Consider the following 10,000-nt stretch of genomic DNA (forward strand, 5'->3'; position numbering starts at 1 on the left):
GGGCGGGGCTTGCAGTTTTCCTTGGGGAGGTGGAGAAGAAAAAAGAGAGCTAGGTGGGGACGGCATGAAGGGGAGCGCGTATCAGGCATATAGGCTAGAATTAGCAGGTGAAGGAGAGAAAGAGGAGGAGAAGTAGAAGTAGAAGTAGAAAAAGAGAGAGAAAAAATTGAAAACAACCGGAAAGAAGAAGTGGCGAGGGTGCTAGGGTGGCCAGCTTGAATAGGCGAGAAGACGGTGCTGCAGATGCCTACGGCCATACTAGTCTGAAAACGCCCGATCTCGTCTGATCTCGGAAGCTAAGCAGACTCAGGCCTGGTTAGTACTTGGATGGGAGACCGCCTGGGAATACCAGGTGCAGTAGGCTTTTGCGGCCAGCAGAGACTGCTCACGCCAAGCACTCTCCACACCAGAGGCAGGCCAACCTTTTGCTGCTCTCTGCGTCCTCGCCATTCCTCCCAACACTTGCCTGCGGGCTCAACTCAGGCAGGCGGCTTGGTCGGGCCATTCAGCTGCTGCAGCTTTGCCGGGCCTTTGCAACGCAGCACGGTTGTGTGCCTTGGCGTGCTGCACTTTGATGGGCACGCCAGCTGGCCCGTGTGGCCGCAAGCCAGTGTGTCGGCAGGACGTTCTCTCTCCTAGCCTGAAGGCGCCGCATGAATGCAAGTTGTGGCATTGGGGCTGGTGTGGAAAGCGAAGGAAGAGAGAGCTGGCTTGCATTGCCTGCCTGACCCTTGTGCTGGCTGTGCTGAGAGAAGTGCGCAGCGTTGCAATGTGGAAAGGCAGCAGCGTGCAGGCGGCAGGCTGGTGTGAGGTGGGCGGGGCTTGCAGTTTTCCTTGGGGAGGTGGAGAAGAAAAAAGAGAGCTAGGTGGGGACGGCATGAAGGGGAGCGAGTATCAGGCATATAGGCTAGAATTAGCAGGAGAAGGAGAGAAAGAGGAGGAGAAGTAGAAGTAGAAGTAGAAAAAGAGAGAGAAAAAATTGAAAACAACCGGAAAGAAGAAGTGGCGAGGGTGCTAGGGTGGCCAGCTTGAATAGGCGAGAAGACGGTGCTGCAGATCCCTACGGCCATACTAGTCTGAAAACGCCCGATCTCGTCTGATCTCGGAAGCTAAGCAGACTCAGGCCTGGTTAGTACTTGGATGGGAGACCGCCTGGGAATACCAGGTGCAGTAGGCTTTTGCGGCCAGCAGAGACTGCTCACGCCAAGCACTCTCCACACCAGAGGCAGGCCAACCTTTTGCTGCTCTCTGCGTCCTCGCCATTCCTCCCAACACTTGCCTGCGGGCTCAACTCAGGCAGGCGGCTTGGTCGGGCCATTCAGCTGCTGCAGCTTTGCCGGGCCTTTGCAACGCAGCACGGTTGTGTGCCTTGGCGTGCTGCACTTTGATGGGCACGCCAGCTGGCCCGTGTGGCCGCAAGCCAGTGTGTCGGCAGGACGTTCTCTCTCCTAGCCTGAAGGCGCCGCATGAATGCAAGTTGTGGCATTGGGGCTGGTGTGGAAAGCGAAGGAAGAGAGAGCTGGCTTGCATTGCCTGCCTGACCCTTGTGCTGGCTGTGCTGAGAGAAGTGCGCAGCGTTGCAATGTGGAAAGGCAGCAGCGTGCAGGCGGCAGGCTGGTGTGAGGTGGGCGGGGCTTGCAGTTTTCCTTGGGGAGGTGGAGAAGAAAAAAGAGAGCTAGGTGGGGACGGCATGAAGGGGAGCGAGTATCAGGCATATAGGCTAGAATTAGCAGGAGAAGGAGAGAAAGAGGAGGAGAAGTAGAAGTAGAAGTAGAAAAAGAGAGAGAAAAAATTGAAAACAACCGGAAAGAAGAAGTGGCGAGGGTGCTAGGGTGGCCAGCTTGAATAGGCGAGAAGACGGTGCTGCAGATGCCTACGGCCATACTAGTCTGAAAACGCCCGATCTCGTCTGATCTCGGAAGCTAAGCAGACTCAGGCCTGGTTAGTACTTGGATGGGAGACCGCCTGGGAATACCAGGTGCAGTAGGCTTTTGCGGCCAGCAGAGACTGCTCACGCCAAGCACTCTCCACACCAGAGGCAGGCCAACCTTTTGCTGCTCTCTGCGTCCTCGCCATTCCTCCCAACACTTGCCTGCGGGCTCAACTCAGGCAGGCGGCTTGGTCGGGCCATTCAGCTGCTGCAGCTTTGCCGGGCCTTTGCAACGCAGCACGGTTGTGTGCCTTGGCGTGCTGCACTTTGATGGGCACGCCAGCTGGCCCGTGTGGCCGCAAGCCAGTGTGTCGGCAGGACGTTCTCTCTCCTAGCCTGAAGTCGCCGCATGAATGCAAGTTGTGGCATTGGGGCTGGTGTGGAAAGCGAAGGAAGAGAGAGCTGGCTTGCATTGCCTGCCTGACCCTTGTGCTGGCTGTGCTGAGAGAAGTGCGCAGCGTTGCAATGTGGAAAGGCAGCAGCGTGCAGGCGGCAGGCTGGTGTGAGATGGGCGGGGCTTGCAGTTTTCCTTGGGGAGGTGGAGAAGAAAAAAGAGAGCTAGGTGGGGACGGCATGAAGGGGAGCGCGTATCAGGCATATAGGCTAGAATTAGCAGGTGAAGGAGAGAAAGAGGAGGAGAAGTAGAAGTAGAAGTAGAAAAAGAGAGAGAAAAAATTGAAAACAACCGGAAAGAAGAAGTGGCGAGGGTGCTAGGGTGGCCAGCTTGAATAGGCGAGAAGACGGTGCTGCAGATGCCTACGGCCATACTAGTCTGAAAACGCCCGATCTCGTCTGATCTCGGAAGCTAAGCAGACTCAGGCCTGGTTAGTACTTGGATGGGAGACCGCCTGGGAATACCAGGTGCAGTAGGCTTTTGCGGCCAGCAGAGACTGCTCACGCCAAGCACTCTCCACACCAGAGGCAGGCCAACCTTTTGCTGCTCTCTGCGTCCTCGCCATTCCTCCCAACACTTGCCTGCGGGCTCAACTCAGGCAGGCGGCTTGGTCGGGCCATTCAGCTGCTGCAGCTTTGCCGGGCCTTTGCAACGCAGCACGGTTGTGTGCCTTGGCGTGCTGCACTTTGATGGGCACGCCAGCTGGCCCGTGTGGCCGCAAGCCAGTGTGTCGGCAGGACGTTCTCCTAGCCTGAAGGCGCCGCATGAATGCAAGTTGTGGCATTGGGGCTGGTGTGGAAAGCGAAGGAAGAGAGAGCTGGCTTGCATTGCCTGCCTGACCCTTGTGCTGGCTGTGCTGAGAGAAGTGCGCAGCGTTGCAATGTGGAAAGGCAGCAGCGTGCAGGCGGCAGGCTGGTGTGAGGTGGGCGGGGCTTGCAGTTTTCCTTGGGGAGGTGGAGAAGAAAAAAGAGAGCTAGGTGGGGACGGCATGAAGGGGAGCGAGTATCAGGCATATAGGCTAGAATTAGCAGGAGAAGGAGAGAAAGAGGAGGAGAAGTAGAAGTAGAAGTAGAAAAAGAGAGAGAAAAAATTGAAAACAACCGGAAAGAAGAAGTTGCGAGGGTGCTAGCGTGGCCAGCTTGAATAGGTGAGAAGACGGTGCTGCAGATGCCTATGGCCATGCTAGTCTGAAAACGCCCTATCTCGTCTGATCTCAGGAAGCTAAGCAGACTCAGGTCTGGTTAGTAATTGGATGGGAGACCGCCTGGGAATACCAGGTGCAGTAGGCTTTTGCGGCCAGCAGAGACTGCTCACGCCAAGCACTCTCCACACCAGAGGCAGGCCAACCTTTTGCTGCTCTCTGCGTCCTCGCCATTCCTCCCAACACTTGCCTGCGGGCTCAACTCAGGCAGGCGGCTTGGTCGGGCCATTCAGCTGCTGCAGCTTTGCCGGACCTTTGCAACGCAGCACGGTTGGTTGCCTTGGCGTGCTGCACTTTGATGGGCCCGCCAGCTGGCCCGTGTGGCCGCAAGCCAGTGTGTCGGCAGGACGTTCTCCTAGCCTGAAGGCGCCGCATGAATGCAAGTTGTGGCATTGGGGCTGGTGTGGAAAGCGAAGGAAGAGAGAGCTGGCTTGCATTGCCTGCCTGACCCTTGTGCTGGCTGTGCTGAGAGAAGTGCGCAGCGTTGCAATGTGGAAAGGCAGCAGCGTGCAGGCGGCAGGCTGGTGTGAGGTGGGCGGGGCTTGCAGTTTTCCTTGGGGAGGTGGAGAAGAAAAAAGAGAGCTAGGTGGGGACGGCATGAAGGGGAGCGAGTATCAGGCATATAGGCTAGAATTAGCAGGAGAAGGAGAGAAAGAGGAGGAGAAGTAGAAGTAGAAGTAGAAAAAGAGAGAGAAAAAATTGAAAACAACCGGAAAGAAGAAGTGGCGAGGGTGCTAGGGTGGCCAGCTTGAATAGGCGAGAAGACGGTGCTGCAGATGCCTATGGCCATGCTAGTCTGAAAACGCCCTATCTCGTCTGATCTCGGAAGCTAAGCAGACTCAGGTCTGGTTAGTAATTGGATGGGAGACCGGCTGGGAATACCAGGTGCAGTAGGCTTTTGCGGCCAGCAGAGACTGCTCACGCCAAGCACTCTCCACACCAGAGGCAGGCCAACCTTTTGCTGCTCTCTGCGTCCTCGCCATTCCTCCCAACACTTGCCTGCGGGCTCAACTCAGGCAGGCGGCTTGGTCGGGCCATTCAGCTGCTGCAGCTTTGCCGGACCTTTGCAACGCAGCACGGTTGGTTGCCTTGGCGTGCTGCACTTTGATGGGCCCGCCAGCTGGCCCGTGTGGCCGCAAGCCAGTGTGTCGGCAGGACGTTCTCCTAGCCTGAAGGCGCCGCATGAATGCAAGTTGTGGCATTGGGGCTGGTGTGGAAAGCGAAGGAAGAGAGAGCTGGCTTGCATTGCCTGCCTGACCCTTGTGCTGGCTGTGCTGAGAGAAGTGCACAGCGTTGCAATGTGGAAAGGCAGCAGCGTGCAGGCGGCAGGCTGGTGTGAGGTGGGCGGGGCTTGCAGTTTTCCTTGGGGAGGTGGAGAAGAAAAAAGAGAGCTAGGTGGGGACGGCATGAAGGGGAGCGAGTATCAGGCATATAGGCTAGAATTAGCAGGAGAAGGAGAGAAAGAGGAGGAGAAGTAGAAGTAGAAGTAGAAAAAGAGAGAGAAAAAATTGAAAACAACCGGAAAGAAGAAGTGGCGAGGGTGCTAGGGTGGCCAGCTTGAATAGGCGAGAAGACGGTGCTGCAGATGCCTACGGCCATACTAGTCTGAAAACGCCCGATCTCGTCTGATCTCGGAAGCTAAGCAGACTCAGGCCTGGTTAGTACTTGGATGGGAGACCGCCTGGGAATACCAGGTGCAGTAGGCTTTTGCGGCCAGCAGTGACTGCTCACGCCAAGCACTCTCCACACCAGAGGCAGGCCAACCTTTTGCTGCTCTCTGCGTCCTCGCCATTCCTCCCAACACTTGCCTGCGGGCTCAACTCAGGCAGGCGGCTTGGTCGGGCCATTCAGCTGCTGCAGCTTTGCCGGGCCTTTGCAACGCAGCACGGTTGTGTGCCTTGGCGTGCTGCACTTTGATGGGCACGCCAGCTGGCCCGTGTGGCCGCAAGCCAGTGTGTCGGCAGGACGTTCTCTCTCCTAGCCTGAAGGCGCCGCATGAATGCAAGTTGTGGCATTGGGGCTGGTGTGGAAAGCGAAGGAAGAGAGAGCTGGCTTGCATTGCCTGCCTGACCCTTGTGCTGGCTGTGCTGAGAGAAGTGCGCAGCGTTGCAATGTGGAAAGGCAGCAGCGTGCAGGCGGCAGGCTGGTGTGAGGTGGGCGGGGCTTGCAGTTTTCCTTGGGGAGGTGGAGAAGAAAAAAGAGAGCTAGGTGGGGACGGCATGAAGGGGAGCGAGTATCAGGCATATAGGCTAGAATTAGCAGGAGAAGGAGAGAAAGAGGAGGAGAAGTAGAAGTAGAAGTAGAAAAAGAGAGAGAAAAAATTGAAAACAACCGGAAAGAAGAAGTGGCGAGGGTGCTAGGGTGGCCAGCTTGAATAGGCGAGAAGACGGTGCTGCAGATGCCTACGGCCATACTAGTCTGAAAACGCCCGATCTCGTCTGATCTCGGAAGCTAAGCAGACTCAGGCCTGGTTAGTACTTGGATGGGAGACCGCCTGGGAATACCAGGTGCAGTAGGCTTTTGCGGCCAGCAGAGACTGCTCACGCCAAGCACTCTCCACACCAGAGGCAGGCCAACCTTTTGCTGCTCTCTGCGTCCTCGCCATTCCTCCCAACACTTGCCTGCGGGCTCAACTCAGGCAGGCGGCTTGGTCGGGCCATTCAGCTGCTGCAGCTTTGCCGGGCCTTTGCAACGCAGCACGGTTGTGTGCCTTGGCGTGCTGCACTTTGATGGGCACGCCAGCTGGCCCGTGTGGCCGCAAGCCAGTGTGTCGGCAGGACGTTCTCTCTCCTAGCCTGAAGGCGCCGCATGAATGCAAGTTGTGGCATTGGGGCTGGTGTGGAAAGCGAAGGAAGAGAGAGCTGGCTTGCATTGCCTGCCTGACCCTTGTGCTGGCTGTGCTGAGAGAAGTGCGCAGCGTTGCAATGTGGAAAGGCAGCAGCGTGCAGGCGGCAGGCTGGTGTGAGATGGGCGGGGCTTGCAGTTTTCCTTGGGGAGGTGGAGAAGAAAAAAGAGAGCTAGGTGGGGACGGCATGAAGGGGAGCGCGTATCAGGCATATAGGCTAGAATTAGCAGGTGAAGGAGAGAAAGAGGAGGAGAAGTAGAAGTAGAAGTAGAAAAAGAGAGAGAAAAAATTGAAAACAACCGGAAAGAAGAAGTGGCGAGGGTGCTAGGGTGGCCAGCTTGAATAGGCGAGAAGACGGTGCTGCAGATGCCTACGGCCATACTAGTCTGAAAACGCCCGATCTCGTCTGATCTCGGAAGCTAAGCAGACTCAGGCCTGGTTAGTACTTGGATGGGAGACCGCCTGGGAATACCAGGTGCAGTAGGCTTTTGCGGCCAGCAGAGACTGCTCACGCCAAGCACTCTCCACACCAGAGGCAGGCCAACCTTTTGCTGCTCTCTGCGTCCTCGCCATTCCTCCCAACACTTGCCTGCGGGCTCAACTCAGGCAGGCGGCTTGGTCGGGCCATTCAGCTGCTGCAGCTTTGCCGGGCCTTTGCAACGCAGCACGGTTGTGTGCCTTGGCGTGCTGCACTTTGATGGGCACGCCAGCTGGCCCGTGTGGCCGCAAGCCAGTGTGTCGGCAGGACGTTCTCTCTCCTAGCCTGAAGGCGCCGCATGAATGCAAGTTGTGGCATTGGGGCTGGTGTGGAAAGCGAAGGAAGAGAGAGCTGGCTTGCATTGCCTGCCTGACCCTTGTGCTGGCTGTGCTGAGAGAAGTGCGCAGCGTTGCAATGTGGAAAGGCAGCAGCGTGCAGGCGGCAGGCTGGTGTGAGATGGGCGGGGCTTGCAGTTTTCCTTGGGGAGGTGGAGAAGAAAAAAGAGAGCTAGGTGGGGACGGCATGAAGGGGAGCGCGTATCAGGCATATAGGCTAGAATTAGCAGGTGAAGGAGAGAAAGAGGAGGAGAAGTAGAAGTAGAAGTAGAAAAAGAGAGAGAAAAAATTGAAAACAACCGGAAAGAAGAAGTGGCGAGGGTGCTAGCGTGGCCAGCTTGAATAGGTGAGAAGACGGTTCTGCAGATGCCTATGGCCATACTAGTCTGAAAAGGCCTGATCTCGTCTGATCTCGGAAGCTAAGCAGACTTAGGCCTGGTTAGTACTTGGATGGGAGACCGCCTGGGAATACCAGGTGCAGTAGGCTTTTGCGGCCAGCAGAGACTGCTCACGCCAAGCACTCTCCACACCAGAGGCAGGCCAACCTTTTGCTGCTCTCTGCGTCCTCGCCATTCCTCCCAACACTTGCCTGCGGGCTCAACTCAGGCAGGCGGCTTGGTCGGGCCATTCAGCTGCTGCAGCTTTGCCGGGCCTTTGCAACGCAGCACGGTTAGTTGCCTTGGCGTGCTGCACTTTGATGGGCCCGCCAGCTGGCCCGTGTGGCCGCAAGCCAGTGTGTCGGCAGGACGTTCGCCTAGCCTGAAGGCGCCGCATGAATGCAAGTTGTGGCATTGGGGCTGGTGTGGAAAGCGAAAGAAGAGAGAGCTGGCTTGCATTGCCTGCCTGACCCTTGTGCTGGCTGTGCTGAGAGAAGTGCGCAGCGTTGCAATGTGGAAAGGCAGCAGCGTGCAGGCGGCAGGCTGGTGTGAGGTGGGCGGGGCTTGCAGTTTTCCTTGGGGAGGTGGAGAAGAAAAAAGAGAGCTAGGTGGGGACGGCATGAAGGGGAGCGAGTATCAGGCATATAGGCTAGAATTAGCAGGAGAAGGAGAGAAAGAGGAGGAGAAGTAGAAGTAGAAGTAGAAAAAGAGAGAGAAAAAATTGAAAACAACCGGAAAGAAGAAGTGGCGAGGGTGCTAGGGTGGCCAACTTGAATAGGCGAGAAGACGGTGCTGCAGATGCCTACGGCCATACTAGTCTGAAAACGCCCGATCTCGTCTGATCTCGGAAGCTAAGCAGACTCAGGCCTGGTTAGTACTTGGATGGGAGACCGCCTGGGAATACCAGGTGCAGTAGGCTTTTGCGGCCAGCAGAGACTGCTCACGCCAAGCACTCTCCACACCAGAGGCAGGCCAACCTTTTGCTGCTCTCTGCGTCCTCGCCATTCCTCCCAACACTTGCCTGCGGGCTCAACTCAGGCAGGCGGCTTGGTCGGGCCATTCAGCTGCTGCAGCTTTGCCGGGCCTTTGCAACGCAGCACGGTTGGGTGCCTTGGCGTGCTGCACTTTGATGGGCCCGCCAGCTGGCCCGTGTGGCCGCAAGCCAGTGTGTCGGCAGGACGTTCTCCTAGCCTGAAGGCGCCGCATGAATGCAAGTTGTGGCATTGGGGCTGGTGTGGAAAGCGAAGGAAGAGAGAGCTGGCTTGCATTGCCTGCCTGACCCTTGTGCTGGCTGTGCTGAGAGAAGTGCGCAGCGTTGCAATGTGGAAAGGCAGCAGCGTGCAGGCGGCAGGCTGGTGTGAGGTGGGCGGGGCTTGCAGTTTTCCTTGGGGAGGTGGAGAAGAAAAAAGAGAGCTAGGTGGGGACGGCATGAAGGGGAGCGAGTATCAGGCATATAGGCTAGAATTAGCAGGAGAAGGAGAGAAAGAGGAGGAGAAGTAGAAGTAGAAGTAGAAAAAGAGAGAGAAAAAATTGAAAACAACCGGAAAGAAGAAGTGGCGAGGGTGCTAGGGTGGCCAGCTTGAATAGGCGAGAAGACGGTGCTGCAGATGCCTACGGCCATACTAGTCTGAAAACGCCCGATCTCGTCTGATCTCGGAAGCTAAGCAGACTCAGGCCTGGTTAGTACTTGGATGGGAGACCGCCTGGGAATACCAAGTGCAGTAGGCTTTTGCGGCCAGCAGAGACTGCTCACGCCAAGCACTCTCCACACCAGAGGCAGGCCAACCTTTTGCTGCTCTCTGCGTCCTCGCCATTCCTCCCAACACTTGCCTGCGGGCTCAACTCAGGCAGGCGGCTTGGTCGGGCCATTCAGCTGCTGCAGCTTTGCCGGGCCTTTGCAACGCAGCACGGTTGTGTGCCTTGGCGTGCTGCACTTTGATGGGCACGCCAGCTGGCCCGTGTGGCCGCAAGCCAGTGTGTCGGCAGGACGTTCTCTCTCCTAGCCTGAAGGCGCCGCATGAATGCAAGTTGTGGCATTGGGGCTGGTGTGGAAAGCGAAGGAAGAGAGAGCTGGCTTGCATTGCCTGCCTGACCCTTGTGCTGGCTGTGCTGAGAGAAGTGCGCAGCGTTGCAATGTGGAAAGGCAGCAGCGTGCAGGCGGCAGGCTGGTGTGAGATGGGCGGGGCTTGCAGTTTTCCTTGGGGAGGTGGAGAAGAAAAAAGAGAGCTAGGTGGGGACGGCATGAAGGGGAGCGCGTATCAGGCATATAGGCTAGAATTAGCAGGTGAAGGAGAGAAAGAGGAGGAGAAGTAGAAGTAGAAGTAGAAAAAGAGAGAGAAAAAATTGAAAACAACCGGAAAGAAGAAGTGGCGAGGGTGCTAGCGTGGCCAGCTTGAATAGGTGAGAAGACGGTGCTGCAGATGCCTATGGCCATACTAGT

The 10,000-nt window shown here is 56.9% G+C and overlaps 11 non-coding genes and 2 pseudogenes across 11 annotated transcripts in view; all 13 read left to right on the plus strand.

Annotated features, from left to right (window-relative positions):
• The first annotated feature begins 245 nt into the window (after positions 1-245).
• On the plus strand, positions 246-364 carry LOC140412551 (5S ribosomal RNA). Its single transcript, XR_011941741.1, has one exon. It is a non-coding gene; the product is annotated as a 5S ribosomal RNA (ribosomal RNA).
• Positions 365-1,058: 694 nt separating this feature from the next.
• Positions 1,059-1,177, plus strand: LOC140414019 (5S ribosomal RNA). The gene has a single exon (XR_011943166.1). It is a non-coding gene; the product is annotated as a 5S ribosomal RNA (ribosomal RNA).
• A 694-nt stretch (positions 1,178-1,871) lies between these two features.
• Positions 1,872-1,990, plus strand: LOC140412562 (5S ribosomal RNA). The gene has a single exon (XR_011941752.1). It is a non-coding gene; the product is annotated as a 5S ribosomal RNA (ribosomal RNA).
• A 694-nt stretch (positions 1,991-2,684) lies between these two features.
• On the plus strand, positions 2,685-2,803 carry LOC140412573 (5S ribosomal RNA). The gene has a single exon (XR_011941763.1). It is a non-coding gene; the product is annotated as a 5S ribosomal RNA (ribosomal RNA).
• Positions 2,804-3,493: 690 nt separating this feature from the next.
• Positions 3,494-3,613, plus strand: LOC140415668 (5S ribosomal RNA; annotated as a pseudogene).
• A 690-nt stretch (positions 3,614-4,303) lies between these two features.
• Positions 4,304-4,422, plus strand: LOC140415623 (5S ribosomal RNA; annotated as a pseudogene).
• A 690-nt stretch (positions 4,423-5,112) lies between these two features.
• On the plus strand, positions 5,113-5,231 carry LOC140412584 (5S ribosomal RNA). Its single transcript, XR_011941775.1, has one exon. It is a non-coding gene; the product is annotated as a 5S ribosomal RNA (ribosomal RNA).
• A 694-nt stretch (positions 5,232-5,925) lies between these two features.
• On the plus strand, positions 5,926-6,044 carry LOC140412595 (5S ribosomal RNA). Its single transcript, XR_011941786.1, has one exon. It is a non-coding gene; the product is annotated as a 5S ribosomal RNA (ribosomal RNA).
• A 694-nt stretch (positions 6,045-6,738) lies between these two features.
• Positions 6,739-6,857, plus strand: LOC140412608 (5S ribosomal RNA). The gene has a single exon (XR_011941797.1). It is a non-coding gene; the product is annotated as a 5S ribosomal RNA (ribosomal RNA).
• A 694-nt stretch (positions 6,858-7,551) lies between these two features.
• Positions 7,552-7,670, plus strand: LOC140415132 (5S ribosomal RNA). Its single transcript, XR_011944251.1, has one exon. It is a non-coding gene; the product is annotated as a 5S ribosomal RNA (ribosomal RNA).
• A 690-nt stretch (positions 7,671-8,360) lies between these two features.
• Positions 8,361-8,479, plus strand: LOC140412619 (5S ribosomal RNA). Its single transcript, XR_011941808.1, has one exon. It is a non-coding gene; the product is annotated as a 5S ribosomal RNA (ribosomal RNA).
• Positions 8,480-9,169: 690 nt separating this feature from the next.
• On the plus strand, positions 9,170-9,288 carry LOC140414304 (5S ribosomal RNA). Its single transcript, XR_011943442.1, has one exon. It is a non-coding gene; the product is annotated as a 5S ribosomal RNA (ribosomal RNA).
• A 694-nt stretch (positions 9,289-9,982) lies between these two features.
• The window catches only part of LOC140415323 (5S ribosomal RNA), a 119-nt gene continuing 101 nt past the window's right edge, over positions 9,983-10,000 (plus strand). The window contains exon 1 of the ribosomal RNA XR_011944435.1: positions 9,983-10,000. This exon is cut by the window's right edge and continues 101 nt beyond it. This is a non-coding gene — a ribosomal RNA (5S ribosomal RNA).

The sequence above is a fragment of the Scyliorhinus torazame genome, chromosome 4 (assembly GCF_047496885.1).
Source record: "Scyliorhinus torazame isolate Kashiwa2021f chromosome 4, sScyTor2.1, whole genome shotgun sequence".
NCBI lineage: Eukaryota > Metazoa > Chordata > Chondrichthyes > Carcharhiniformes > Scyliorhinidae > Scyliorhinus > Scyliorhinus torazame.